The sequence below is a fragment of the Lissotriton helveticus genome, chromosome 7 (genome assembly GCF_964261635.1).
Source record: "Lissotriton helveticus chromosome 7, aLisHel1.1, whole genome shotgun sequence".
Lineage (NCBI taxonomy): Eukaryota > Metazoa > Chordata > Amphibia > Caudata > Salamandridae > Lissotriton > Lissotriton helveticus.
Window position 1 is genome coordinate 32,000,827 of NC_136068.1, and position 12,885 is coordinate 32,013,711.

Sequence of the window (12,885 nt, forward strand, 5' to 3'; positions counted from 1 at the left end):
CATGACTTTGATGGTGTTGTCGTCATTTATGTTGGTCCAGGAGAGCAGGCGGGTGGTGCGAGTGGTTGTCGTGGGGGTGGAGGTCTCGATAGTTGTTGGGGTGGTCGTGGCATTGAAGCTGTCGTGGATGTCTGCGATCTTGCGATGGAAGAAGGTGGCAAGAGAGTCGCACAGGTCCTGCGAGGGTGGAATGTTGTTGTTGTTGGAGAGTTCTTTCACGATGCTGCAGAGCTCTTTGCCATTGTGTGCGTTGTTGTCTAGGCAGTTTTGAGGGAGGCCCTTTTGGTGGATCTGATGAGGTGATGGTGTCTTCGGGAGGCATTCTTGAGTGCTGTGTAGCTGTCCGGTGTCCGTTCACGGAGCCATCTCTTCTCTAGCTTTGGGCAGGATTGTTTGGAGGTCTGGACGTCTTCAGTGAACCAGCTGGCTTTCTTGCTGGGCTGATTTTTGGAAGGTTTCTTGATCGGGGCGACAGTGTTGGTGCAGTCATTGATCCACTGTCTGAGGTTGCAGGCGGCAGTGTCGGGGTCAGTGGGGTCAGCGGGTGGGCTCCGGGCAAGGGTGGTGGTTAGCTGATCTTTGGTGAATGTGCTCCAGCAGTGGCGAGGGATCTGTGGGGGGCGGTGGTGCGTGGTGGGTTTCCGGAAGGTGAAGTGGATGCAGCGAAGGTCGGTCCAATGGAGTTCGATGGTATGGCTGAAGGAGACGTGGGTGCTTGCAGAGAAGATGGGGTCAAGCGTGTGGCCGGCGGAGTGGGTGGGTGATGTGACGAGTTGTCTGAGTCCGAGGTTGGCGAGGTTGGCGATCAGGGTGGTGGAGTTGGTGTTGTCGTTGTTCTCGTGGTAGAAGTTCAAATCCCCAAGGAGGATGTAATCCGTGGAGGCAAGGGCGTGTGTGCTGACGACGTTGGCGCGGAGTCGCTGAACTGTGGTCAAGGTTCGGGGGGTCTGTAGATGAGTGTGCCTCTGAGGGTGGTGTTGGGATCGGTGTGGATCTGGAAGTGCAGGTGTTCGGCGGTGCTGAGGGTGTCGTCGGTGTTGGTCGAGACTCTGAGCATATTCCTGTGGATGATGGCAATTCCTCCTCCTACTCTGTTGATGTAGTCCCTGCGAGTGATCTAGTAGCCGCCTGGGATGGCTATGGCGATGTCGGGTGCCGAGGAGGGGTTCAGCCAGGTCCCTGTCAGGAAGATAACGTCTGGCAAGGTGGAGTCCCGTAGGTCCCAGAGTTCAATGGCGTGTTTGCGGGCGGAGCGGGTGTTGAGGAGGATGCATCTGAGGTGGTTGCGTTCTTTCCTGGTGGTTGGGTTGGCGGGTCGGATGCTGGAGAAGCAGCAGTTCCGACAGGAGAAGGGTCCTTGGGTGCGCTTTGGGGTGGCCAGGGAGCAGGTTTGTGATCATCCGGTGTCGAGTGCGTGGAGGGTGCTGGCATCATAGCGGAGACGGGCTTTGTGTTGTTTGCGAGGGCCAGGGGTTCTGACACTGGGTGCCGTCCAGGCACGGACGTGTGCTGACAGGCTTGCCTTAGGCGCGCCTGCTGCGCGTGCCCACACAGCAGCCAGCATATATGGTGAGGTGAGAGGGAGGAGTTGCTGGGAGGCGGGAGCGGGCGGTGAATGGGCGAGCAGGGGGGCGGGGCCGCAGGGACGCAGCGGCGGGAAAAGCGGGTGAGGATCGTCAGCGGAGGGAAACAGAGGGCAGGGGGCACAGAATCACAGGGGGAAGAAAAAACAGGCAGAGCTAAATACAGTGCACAGGAGCACTAAGCAGGGTGCAGAAATCGCAAGGGGAAGAAGGAAAGGAGCAGGAGCAGAATAACACAACACAACAGTACAACCAAGTGCAGCAGGTGAGCCTTGAACTTGTGGCCGGCAGCAGTAGCAAGCTGGGGGGGTGCTCACGCCAGGAGGAGCTGTTGCGGCGGCGAGGAGAGCGACCTGCCTGAGAGCAGGGTCAGAGGTCTCTATGTATCGGCACAGTGTACTGTTCAGACCCATTAGGAAATTGTTTCCTGTTCCTTGTTTCTCCATTGATGGCTCCATTGTGGAAGGGTTTCAGGACAATAGGGACTCCCTATGTTGTCTTCATTCATTACATGCACTGAGACCCTTAGACTGGGTGGTTCCTCTCCTTACCAAGGGGGGATCATTTTAATTTCCATTATCGAAGTCAGTTTTATATTAAGGTTGATCTATCTGGGATGTTAATTAATGAAATTTGGGGAAATGCTAGAGTCCTGGACGTTTTTTTATATACTAAGCATAATCGTTGTCCTGAAATTCTTGTTGTATTCTTGACTTAATCTGAGCAAAACGAATGAAAATGTTATGATACAAAGAAAATACATCAGCAGTTGTCTTACTTGACACAGATGTCCCACACTGATCTCCCTCAGTAGTTAGAGCACAGACCCAAATTTCTAAAGCTACAGCTGAAAATGACTTTCCAGTCACAGTATTTCCTTCTCCTCCCACACAGGAATGTAAGCAGATTGGAGGACTCCATTTACTTCAATACCAAGGGACCTGGGCAAAGACTGAAACTTACCTTTAATTCAACAATATGCTACCAAGTGAGCTATGGCCAAATAGGAACCAAAGGCTATGGGGATCCATCTTAACAGGTAAGAGAAACCTACGGGAGGGAGCATTTACAAGGGATTGGTGTCAAATTTATATCATGGATGGTGAGTTTCTATGAATCTTGGTCTCCTGAGTTCAGACAATTTTTGTTGCTGTTTTTGGCTGGGTCAACCTGATTCAATTGAACATGGACATCAATTCACCAAAATGCCAAGTGTAGTGTAAGTGACATTGTGTGTCCTTTGACCACTATTGCATCACAGGAAATGACATTATATAAACTTTGAACCAATAGTATTCTAGGAAGTGCGGTCACATGACCCAAGTGCAAGTTTAATAAAAGTACAGCAGTTAGTTACAAGACTAAAATGCTGCCAAGCTATGCCAGAGGCACAGCCATCACCTATCCAGGTACAGCCATAATATACCACAAGAGGGCGTACAGCAAGTCTGGCTCAAGCTATTGCTTAACACTCATCCCTTAATCACAATCTCAGTTGCCCTATGTCCCTTTTTAAGTCTCGGCCTGCGTAGGCTGCGCTTGCGCAGTCTCACCGGCGAGATCTTATGTTTCTTAGTGTGGGGCTTTAACCCGCCCCTCTTCTCCATTGGCTGGCCTCCTAAATGCTGGCCAGCCATTGGAGAAGAGGTTTGTCCTTTAATTTAAGTCCGGTCTTTTCAGGATTGAGGGGTGTGTTCTTTCGTTTCTTTCGTTTCTTTCACTCCTCTTCCCATTGGCTGGAATTTTACATTCCAGGCAATAGGAAGAGGAGAGAAAGAAAAACACGCCCCCAGTCTGAAAATGGCGGGGCGTTTCTCCGAGGCATTTCTGCTTGACCTCGGAGAAACATGGTGGTGAGGAGCACTCCTCTCTTGCCTTCCGGCTTCACTTTTCACTGCAAGATCCGCGAATAAATCAGTTTTAGTCACCCAGAAGAAATATCCAACACCTACAATCTGCATAGCACCCGCCACCTGACAAGACGGGTGATGGTTGCAGACCGAATTTTAATGAACCTCTGAGGCACTTGCGGTGCGGAATCAACAACAAATGAGTACTCTGGGTTTCTGTATGTCGCACTAGGATTGGCTGAGGTTTCGCCAATGTTCCAATCCTAGGCCACTTTATAGTTCGCGAGTGGTGTGTTTCCTTTGGGCCTGTTTTTGCGCGGTTTTACACACTTATTTCTCATTGAAGTGAACAACGCCGGTGGTGCTCCCCACTCTGGGGCGCAGGGTGACCATCAAGGCGCCGGGAGGACACGGACCTCCAGGGCAGCCGGGACTCTCCGGATGTCTGCCACAGCCATCGGGGCTGACGGAGGCTCCCCTAACGCACTGCCTGACTCCTGTCGGGCAACCCTCGTCACCATCACCGCTCGCCTAGAAGAGCGTCTGCGATGCACGCAGGCCGCGGAGAATGACTGTTGTCTCCTGCCCCTGATCCAAGCATAGCTATCAGCTGAGACCTACGATGAGCTGACTGCAGCCCTATACACTGCAACTTGGAGCCATCAGCGTGCCCTCCACAACAGGCTCCTGTGTTCCACCGGAATTAAAGACACAATATGAATAGATGTGTGATGTATGGCCGAGGGCACCTCGTGCCGCTGCCGTAGCTCGGCTGCTGCCTGCTTGCACCATCTTACAGACCTGCAATCATCACCCTCCAACACCTTTCCCCTCACTCATTCCGTCCCTCGAGCCACTCACCCCTCCCCCTTTCCCTCGCTATTTTCCCACCCCCCTTCACGGTACCTCCTCTTATTTCTCCTTTTACTGTTCTTCACCCTTTCCGTGGGTATGTCCTCGCTTCACCCCGTCCTCCCATCACCCCTCCGCTATGCCTCTTTATTCCTCGCTTTGATCACTGGCTTCCCACCGCCCTGTCATTCGACTTCCCTCTCCACGTTTTCTCTTTTCCTCAACCTCTTTTCCCCTCTCTGTTCCCTTCCACCTCTTCCTGCCTGCCCTTCACCTCCCTCCCTCCCCTCTTTCTCCCCAGTCCTCTGTAGGCCCTCGGGGAAACAAAAGAGCAGCCCTTTATATAACTGGACATTTGGAGCAAAACATGAGATGCCCCCTTCACTTTGAACTGGAGGAGGGGGGTCCATTTCAAGGGGATTCTCACCCACAGCAAAGCCGAGGAGCAGGAAGAGAAGCCCTGGGGCGGGGAGCCACAGCCTCCCTCTGCAGCCATCAGCGCGCCCTCCACAGCGAGCTCCTGTGTTCCACCGGTATTAAAGACACAATATGAATAAGTGTGTGATGTACAGCCGCGGGTGCCTCGTGCCACTGCCCAAGCTTGGCTTCTGCCAGCGCCATCTTACAGACCTGCAATCATCGCCCTCCACCACCTTTCCCTCACTCATTCCCTCCACCACCCTCCCTCCCTCGTGCCACTCACCCCTCCCACTCTCCTTCGCTATTCCTCCCCCTTCCCGATGCCTCATCTCATTCCTCCTTTTACCGTTCTTCACCTTTTCCGTGGGTATGTCCTCCCTTCACCCCATCCTCCCATCACCCCTCCACTATGCCTCTTTATTCCTCGCTTCGATTACTGGCTTCCCACCTCCCTGTCGTTCGGCTTCCCTCTCCACGTTTTCTCTTTACCTCACCCTCTTTTCCCTTCTATGTTCCTTCCACCTCTCCCTGCCTGCCCTCCACCTCTCCCTGCCTGCCCTCCACCTCCCTCCCTCCCCCCACCTCCCTCCCTCCCCCCCTCTCTCCTCAGTCCTCTGGAGGCCCTTCGGGGAAACGAAAGAGCAGCCTTTTATATAACTGGACATTTGGAGCAAAGCATGCGATGCCCCCTTCACTTTGAACTTGAGGCGGGGGGGTCCATTTCAAGGGGATTTAATGTTAGCCTTTGAATGCCCCCCAACCCCCTCCAGGGAGGAGCGCGCTGCTCTCGGCCCCATGCCTTGACTTTATGCCTCCAATAAAACACTCAAAGAATCAGCAATAATCCAGAAATAGAGCAGTTTATAGGGTAACAATGTTGTATAGCCCACCCGCAATTTACTTACTTACAGATGACAGTATCGTGTGGCTTATGGCATTTTCTGCGTTGTCCCCTCTAGTCCTCCCCCCACATGTGTTTTGATGAGTGAACAGGAGCATGCTCTTCAACACAAAATACCAATTTTCAAGACGTATGTTGAACATTAAGAATGGAACACACAAATCTCCACACGTGTTGGAGTTATGATCCTTCTATTGTTAAGAAGATATTTGATTCTTATAGTGCCAAATATTGTCTTATGAATATAGTGGACGTTGTATGCAATGTTTGTGTTATCACTGATATTTTCCAGGGATGGTTAGTTAGGTTTCTAAATTTTACTCTTTATGCCTCATGTTGCTGTTGATAGAACCAGTGTGTGCGATTTCTTTTGTGGGAAAGTGTCAGTTGTATTTTTTGTTGTTTTTGGAGAGCATTTGTTGCATGTAGGGTGCACGTTGTGTACTAGGGCTCCCGCGGCCTTATGTAGCACGGACCTGGATGTTGTTGTGGCGCTCCCGCTATCGCAAACCTGCATCGGCTTTCAGCCCTGCTACGATAATGGTGAGTGGTTAATCTACAGAGGAGAAGTTCCACCATTCTGTGGTGATGGGCTTGTCCTCGTCCCCCTCCCCTGACCAGTTTTCAATCTTCTCTTAGTGGAGAACTGCCACGATTTACTACTGGGTTCGGGCTTAAGCTGCCCGGTAGTCTCCTACAGGGGTCTGCCAGCAGCCAATCACATTGGCAGTAAGGGGGCTTTTTGGCCATCATTTTGAAAATTGAGTTTTCATTTAAATGTTTTCTCTCCTTCCAATTCTTGCTCAAACTTCAGCCTTGGAAACCCTAATTAACCGAGCTGCTGTGCACAACTTGTTTGTCACACTATTTGTGCCCCAGCATTATTATTAGGCATTGTCCCTTACTTCAAACTAAAATGCCCACCCTGGAAAAGTCTAGGTGCGGAAGTACTTGTCCATGTAAATTATAGCTGCAGCTGTTCCTTAAGATGAACTTGTTCCCCTCTATGACTTGCTTTCCTTCTGTCTTCTAAAAAACTTCAAGTGCTTTGTGTACAATGCTCTTTTCTTACTATTCAACCTTCTAAAAGCATGAGAACATGGTGGATGCTGTTATCTGCGATTAGGTATTCCTACAGATTTTGATTTGTTTGCATCACCTTTCCATCTCTCTTGTCTCTTTTATCACCTTGTTCTCTCTGCTACCTTTCCCATTTGTTGCTGCCTCTATCACCTCTATCCCTTGCCTCTCCCTCTCTCTGGGGACTACTGTCTTCTCTGTGTTGAGACTGAGACAGTTTTCCTTCATCCAGTCGGCGACGTTCATCATACATCTGTGTAAGTTGGATCTGGTGGTCGAGTGTCTTCTGACAGCGAGAGGATGAACTGGATGTCGTCGGTGTAGGAGATGATGTTGAATCAGTGTGCACTGACGGTATTGGCCAGGGGGGTTGGGCCTAAGGGCCAATCCTTGGAGGACACTGTAAATGATCTTCTTGAGTTCCAAAATTAACAGTAGGAGATAATTACTCTAGGTTTTTTAAGTGAGGTATGATCCATTTGAGGGTGTCTCCCTGGATTCCAATGTGGTGGAGTCTGTTGCTCAAGATGTCATGGGAGACAGTGTCAAAGGCAGCTGACAGGTCCAGAAAGATGAAAGCTGCTGTTTTGCTGTGGTCCAGGAGGGCCCTGATGTCATTGGTGGCTCTGATCAAGTTTACCTCAGTGCTGTGGTTGGCACGAGATCCAGATTGAGAAGGGTCGATGAGGTTGTTGTGTTCCAGGTATTCGGTGAGTTGCTAGTTGATTGCCTTTTCGATCACATTTCCTTTAAAAGGGAGCAGAGAGATGGTCTGGTAATTTTTCGGTTTTGCTGGGTCGGCCGATGGTTCCTTTAGGAGGTGCCTCACTTCAGAATGCTTCCAGTCATCACGGAAGGGAGCCGAGGTGATGGAGGTGGTCAGGACTTTCTTGAGCTCTTCGACAATCGTCTTGCTCTCGTGTTTGAAGATGGGGTAGGGACAGGGCTCTTTGGGTTCTCCCGAGTGCACGGAGTTCAGGATGGAAATTGTGGTTTGAGTTGTGAGAGGGTCCCGGTGGGTGTGTAGGTGTTTGAGGTTTGTGTTTGTGGGTATGAGCTGGCTGATGCTGTTAGTGGCAGGGGTTTGAATTTTTCGAAAATGGCTGAGATCTTGTCGTGGAAGAAGTCTTCCAGGGTGTCACAGAGTTCTTGGGACAAGGTGATGTCATTCTTGGTAGTCCCGAGGTAGGAGAACTCCTTCACATTGGCTAAGAACTCCTTGCGGTGGTTTGTGTTGGCTTCAATGCAGTCCTATGCGGTCCACTAGGGCATTCTTCTCTTCTTTCAGGAGCAGTGGTAACTGGTTGAATGCTGTCTTGAAAGCGGTATGGTTGTTGACGCTTTGCCTGTGACCCACTTCCTTTCTAGTTGCTGGCATTTGTTAATGTAGGTATTAAAGTAGGTCCGTCGGATTCGATTTGTTAGGTGGAGGTGATCGTGTTGGTGCATTCTGTGACCCTTTGAGAGAATTTCTCCAAAGCCTATTCTGGGTTGAGCAATGTGTCTGGGGGGTGGGAGTTCAGAGGTGAGAGCGTTGCTCCACTGGTCTTCTGATAACTTTTTCCAGTCTCTGCACGTGGAACTGGGAGGCATGGTTCCGGTGTTGGTGGGTCTTGAGATGGTGAAGTGGTCGTTCCAGGTGAGCTGTGTAACGTGGTTGTACTTGACTCTGCTCCTAGAGGTGAAGATGGGGACGAGTGTGTATCCTACGATGTGGGTAGGTTCGGTGACAAGGTGCTTAAGGTTGATGTTGCTCATGCTTTTGTTGTGTAGTCCCTATAAACCTCTATAGGATCTGCGCGTTTAGATAACATGCACTGTAGGATTAGTGTCCAGACTGATTCTAGACACCCCCACCAAGTATGTTAGCCTGTAAACCAGCTGGCTCACAGTGCCACTAGAAACCTCTCTTACCAAGGAAAGAATAGTTCTTGCCAACTATCGAACATGATAACTCTGTCTCATCAGGGATCGTGGAAACAGTACGATACTTTTTGTCAGTCACTCATGCTCACTTTGTCTCAGAGAGATACACAGAATAAATGTTGGGGAAGTTTTTCAATAAGCATTTATTGTACCAGCGTCATTCTATTGTAAAATAGGTGAGCTGAGACCACCATTAAGCAAACAGATGTAAATGATTAGAAGCACCAACAGACGAAAAGGATGGTAGATTTCTGGTAGATTTCTACCATTGTGCTAAAAGAATGAATACAGGCAAGTATGTAAAATACATGACAATAATAAAAGTGTGCTCCTACGATGCGATCCTAACTATATGTACCTAAGTGTACCTAGCATGTATGTAGGGTTAAAGCCAAGAATCCCTCGAGGATAAAGTCAACCCCATTACCTGAAGTGAGAGACTGTGGGACCCTGTCTTGGTCTCAAGATGGACACCCCTCGATCGATGTCAGACCACTGCGAGCTGGAGTAAAAGGTCCATAGGTCGCATGCTACTCCACCATTCCAGCGGGTATACCCCAAGAGCATCATGGTAAATGCAGTATTCTCAAAGCGGGTGTGCTTTTCAAAGGTTCCGAAGTGTAAATGCAAAGTTGCAGGCCAACTCTGGACACCGGTGTTTCAGGATTATTGTCCTTCATCAGCAGAGTGTAGGAAGATATTCAGGGGTTGCTGTGCAGGCTGCCAAAGTGTTCTCAGGTCTGGTACCTCTCTGGGCGCGTAGGGCGTTACCTGAGCTCGTTAGCTCAAAGGCTCGAGGGAGCCGTAATAAAGTAAAAGGTCCATAGGTCGCACGCTACTCCACCATTCCAGCGGGTATACCCCAAGAGCATCATGGTAAATGCAGTATTCTCAAAGCGGGTGTGCTTTTCAAAGGTTCCGAAGTGTAAATGCAAAGTTGCAGGCCAACTCTGGACACCGGTGTTTCAGGATTATTGTCCTTCATCAGCAGAGTGTAGGAAGATATTCAGGGGTTGCTGTGCAGGCTGCCAAAGTGTTCTCAGGTCTGGTACCTCTCCGGGCGCGTAGGGCGTTACCTGAGTTCGTCAGCTCAAAGGCTCGAGGGAGCCGTAATAAAGTAAAAGGTCCATAGGTCGCATGCTACTCCACCATTCCAGCGGGTATACCCCAAGAGCATCATGGTAAATGCAGTATTCCCAAAGCGGGTGTGCTTTTCAAAGGTTCCGAAGTGTAAATGCAAAGTTGCAGGCCAACTCTGGACACCGGTGTTTCAGGATTATTGTCCTTCATCAGCAGAGTGTAGGAAGATATTCAGGGGTTGCTGTGCAGGCTGCCAAAGTGTTCTCAGGTCTGGTACCTCTCCGGGCGCGTAGAGCGTTACCTGAGCTCGTCAGCTCAAAGGCTCGAGGGAGCCGTAATAAAGTAAAAGGTCCATAGGTCGCACGCTACTCCACCATTCCAGCGGGTATACCCCAAGAGCATCATGGTAAATGCAGTATTCTCAAAGCGGGTGTGCTTTTCAAAGGTTCCGAAGTGTAAATGCAAAGTTGCAGGCCAACTCTGGACACCGGTGTTTCAGGATTATTGTCCTTCATCAGATGAGTGTAGGAAGATATTCAGGGGTTGCTGTGCAGGCTGCCAAAGTGTTCTCAGGTCTGGTACCTCTCCGGGCGCGTAGGACGTTACCTGAGCTCGTCAGCTCAAAGGCTCGAGGGAGCCGTAATAAAGTAAAAGGTCCATAGGTCGCACGCTACTCCACCATTCCAGCGGGTATACCCCAAGAGCATCATGGTAAATGCAGTATTCTCAAAGCGGGTGTGCTTTTCAAAGGTTCCGAAGTGTAAATGCAAAGTTGCAGGCCAACTCTGGACACCGGTGTTTCAGGATTATTGTTCTTCATCAGCAGAGTGTAGGAAGATATTCAGGGGTTGCTGTGCAGGCTGCCAAAGTGTTCTCAGGTCTGGTACCTCTCCGGGCGCGTAGGGCGTTACCTGAGCTCGTCAGCTCAAAGGCTCGAGGGAGCCGTAATAAAGTAAAAGGTCCATAGGTCGCACGCTACTCCACCATTCCAGCGGGTATACCCCAGGAGCATCATGGTAAATGCAGTATTCTCAAAGCAGGTGTGCTTTTCAAAGGTTCCGAAGTGTAAATGCAAAGTTGCAGGCCAACTCTGGACACCGGTGTTTCAGGATTATTGTCCTTCATCAGCAGAGTGTAGGAAGATATTCAGGGGTTGCTGTGCAGGCTGCCAAAGTGTTCTCAGGTCTGGTACCTCTCCGGGCGCGTAGGGCGTTACCTGAGCTCGTCAGCTCAAAGGCTCGAGGGAGCCGTAATAAAGTAAAAGGTCCATAGGTCGCACGCTACTCCACCATTCCAGCGGGTATACCCCAAGAGCATCATGGTCAATGCAGTATTCTCAAAGCGGGTGTACTTTTCAAAGGTTCCGAAGTGTAAATGCAAAGTTGCAGGCCAACTCTGGACACCGGTGTTTCAGGATTATTGTCCTTCATCAGCAGAGTGTAGGAAGATATTCAGGGGTTGCTGTGCAGGCTGCCAAAGTGTTCTCAGGTCTGGTACCTCTCCGGGGCGCGTAGGGCGTAACCTGAGCTCGTCAGCTCAAAGGCTCGAGGGAGCCGTAATAAAGTAAAAGGTCCATAGGTCGCACGCTACTCCACCATTCCAGCGGGTATACCCCAAGAGCATCATGGTAAATGCAGTATTCTCAAAGCGGGTGTGCTTTTCAAAGGTTCCGAAGTGTAAATGCAAAGTTGCAGGCCAACTCTGGACACCGGTGTTTCAGGATTATTGTACTTCATCAGCAGAGTGTAGGAAGATATTCAGGGGTTGCTGAGCAGGCTGCCAAAGAGTTCTCAGGTCTGGTACCTCTCCGGGCGCGTAGGGCGTTACCTGGGCTCGTCAGCTCAAAGGCTCGAGGGAGCCGTAATAAAGTAAAAGGTCCATAGGTCGCACGCTACTCCACCATTCCAGCGGGTATACCCCAAGAGCATCATGGTAAATGCAGTATTCTCAAAGCGGGTGTGCTTTTCAAAGGTTCCGAAGTGTAAATGCAAAGTTGCAGGCCAACTCTGGACACCGGTGTTTCAGGATTATTGTCTTTCATCAGCAGAGTGTAGGAAGATATACAGGGGTTGCTGTGCAGGCTGCCAAAGTGTTCTCAGGTCTGGTACCTCTCCGGGCGCGTAGGGCGTTACCTGAGCTCGTCAGCCCAAAGGCTCGAGGGAGCCGTAATAAAGTAAAAGGTCCATAGGTCGCACGCTACTCCACCATTCCAGCGGGTATACCCCAAGAGCATCATGGTAAATGCAGTATTCTCAAAGCGGGTGTGCTTTTCAAAGGTTCCGAAGTGTAAATGCAAAGTTGCATGCCAACTCTGGACACCGGTGTTTCAGGATTATTGTCCTTCATCAGCAGAGTGTAGGAAGATATTCAGGGGTTGCTGTGCAGGCTGCCAAAGTGTTCTCAGGTCTGGTACCTCTCCGGGCACGTAGGGCGTTACCTGAGCTCGTCAATTCAAAGGCTCGAGGGAGCCGTAATAAAGTAAAAGGTCCATAGGTCGCACGCTACTCCACCATTCCAGCGGGTATACCCCAAGAGCATCATGGTAAATGCAGTATTCTCAAAGCGGGTGTGCTTTTCAAAGGTTCCGAAGTGTAAATGCAAAGTTGCAGGCCAACTCTGGACACCGGTGTTTCAGGATTATTGTCCTTCATCAGCAGAGTGTAGGAAGATATTCAGGGGTTGCTGTGCAGGCTGCCAAAGTGTTCTCAGGTCTGGTACCTCTCCGGGCGCGTAGGGCGTTACCTGAGCTCGTCAGCTCAAAGGCTCGAGGGAGCCGTAATAAAGTAAAAGATCCATAGGTCGCACGCTACTCCACCATTCCAGCGGGTATACCCCATGAGCATCATGGTAAATGCAGTATTCTCAAAGCGGGTGTGCTTTTCAAAGGTTCCGAAGTGTAAATGCAAAGTTGCAGGCCAACTCTGGACACCGGTGTTTCAGGATTATTGTCCTTCATCAGCAGAGTGTAGGAAGATATTCAGGGGTTGCTGTGCAGGCTGCCAAAGTGTTCTCAGTTCTGGTACCTCTCCGGGCGCGTAGGGCGTTACCTGAGCTCGTCAGCTCAAATGCTCGAGGGAGCCGTAATAAAGTAAAAGGTCCATAGGTCGCACGCTACTCCACCATTCCAGCGGGTATACCCCAAGAGCATCATGGTAAATGCAGTATTCTCAAAGCGGGTGTGCTTTTCAAAGGT

At 50.3% G+C, this 12,885-nt stretch overlaps 1 long non-coding RNA gene across 1 annotated transcript in view; it reads left to right on the plus strand.

Moving 5' to 3' along the window:
- LOC144767958 (uncharacterized) overlaps positions 1 to 12,885 on the plus strand; it is a 161,476-nt gene that overhangs the window by 21,199 nt on the left and 127,392 nt on the right. Inside the window, exon 2 of the long non-coding RNA XR_013598399.1 lies at positions 2,478 to 2,622. This is a non-coding gene — a long non-coding RNA (uncharacterized LOC144767958). The remainder of the gene's footprint in view (positions 1 to 2,477; positions 2,623 to 12,885) is intronic.